Source organism: Condylura cristata, unplaced genomic scaffold (genome assembly GCF_000260355.1).
Source record: "Condylura cristata isolate star-nosed mole 26May11 unplaced genomic scaffold, ConCri1.0 scaffold00010, whole genome shotgun sequence".
NCBI classification, from domain to species: Eukaryota; Metazoa; Chordata; class Mammalia; order Eulipotyphla; family Talpidae; genus Condylura; species Condylura cristata.
This window is the reverse complement of record NW_004567111.1, coordinates 44587155-44588759: the sequence shown is the minus strand read 5'-3', so window position 1 is coordinate 44588759 and position 1605 is coordinate 44587155. Positions and strand designations below refer to the sequence as shown.

Here is a 1605-nt window from a genome sequence, read left to right as displayed (position 1 = left end):
CCCACCGCGCAGTCCGACCCACGCCCCCGGCCCGCGCCCCACTCTTCTGGGCCCGGGCCGCCGCCAGGCAACCGGCGGCTGCAGCCCCTGATGCCGGGAGGTGAGTCTCGGCTGCCAAGCAGGCGTTGCTTGAGCCCCGCCACAGACACAGTCGCGGTGGCGCCCACTGAAAAATGGAGCACGGCAACTAGAGAGGAGACACATTTTCTTTCCGTTAAATGAATTCTTTCCTACCTCCGGGTGACCGACTCGCTACTCCTCTCACTCCGCTGCTCTCCGGGATCCGCCGCCGCCGCCGCATCCAATCGCCTCCTCCCCCCCCTCCCCTTCCGCAGCCAGCCCGGCCGTTCCTCCTCCTCTCCGCTTCAAAATGGCGCCAAGCGCTCTTCGGCGGCTGCTCCAATCGAACCGCCGCGGACAGCACCCGGGGGCAGGCAGAGCGCGGCGTGGGTGCGCAGCGCCCCCTGCTGACCAGACAGTCCCGCGCGCGCCCACGGGCCCGCCTGGCTTTTCTCCGCCCCGCCTCTTTCGCGCGCGCGCCCGAATGTCCCGCCCCGCCCCGCCGCGCGCGCACGTAACCGCGCGAGCGCGCCGCCGCTGATGCCTCGGTGGCGGGGAGATCGACAGCTGTCAGTTGTTTTCGCTGCTGCTCCTTTGCTTCCTTCTGCTGAAAACCACATAAATTGTTCTAGATCTCTAACTCTTTGGATAAGAGCTGGGCGTCTAAAACACTGAAATGAGAAATGATGTTGTAAATAAAGTCTACTTGAACTGCTTTGCTTCCTGGTAAAATAGTCATGTCAAAATGCCATGAAATATTTTCATCTACACTGTGTTTCACGTCTTTATTCCCACAGCTTTCCCAATTTGAGGAACTTTTCTAGGGCCACGTGGAGGAAAGGATACAGTAATTTAATATGGAACAAAGCATTCCATTCTTTATTTTGCTTTCAGAGTTGTCCTTATATGAGGAAGAAATAACCTAAAGATCACAAGTACACTTCCCAGGAGATGGGTTTTCTAACCACCTCTTACAAGAGCAGAACTCCTTTGCAGGTTCAGGGAGTAAATTAAGGATTGATCCGCAATAACCCTATCGAGGGGGAAATCGTGAAGGCCTTAATGAAGCATAATGTCTAACAAAAAAAAATTGAACAACAGCAAATTAACTTAAAGAAATTAAAGTTGTTTCATTTAAAACAACTTGCTTAGGAAAACTGAAATCTGAAATTGGTATTGAACAAAATTAATTTCTGTGTTTAGGGCTTTTAAAAGTAATCAAATGTGGGGTCAGATTGTATATGGGAAAATCTCGACTTTTCTCTCATTTTTACTGTGAACTTAAAACTAAGTTAATAGGCCCTCCCTGGTGGCACAGTGGGTTAAAGCACAGCACAGTGAAGCTATCCACAGCCACTGCAGCACAAGTCTCATCCCTGGCCAGCGAGGTGACACACATGGGGTGGTAGAGCTCTCCTATCCCCCTGCCCTCCTCAGCAGTGTATGTCAGTACATCTGCCTGTTCTGCTCCCTGCTCTGTCTCTGGTGAATCCTCTCACCACTCCTGCACCTCTGGCCTGTACCCCAGTTATGTATGCATAAATA

At 52.5% G+C, this 1605-nt stretch overlaps 1 protein-coding gene across 4 annotated transcripts in view; it reads right to left on the bottom strand.

Annotated features, from left to right (window-relative positions):
- Window positions 1–400, bottom strand: part of PDS5B (PDS5 cohesin associated factor B) — a 151325-nt gene extending 150925 nt beyond the window's left edge. For 2 of the 4 annotated variants that reach the window (XM_012723325.1, XM_012723324.1), the window contains exon 1: window positions 235–288. The gene's annotated coding sequence lies outside the window, so the exon portion shown is untranslated. Of the gene's footprint in view, window positions 1–234 lie in introns of all 4 variants that reach the window. The other 2 variants (XM_004680195.2, XM_012723326.1) reach the window with 2 other exon arrangements.
- Window positions 401–1605: the final 1205 nt, after the last annotated feature.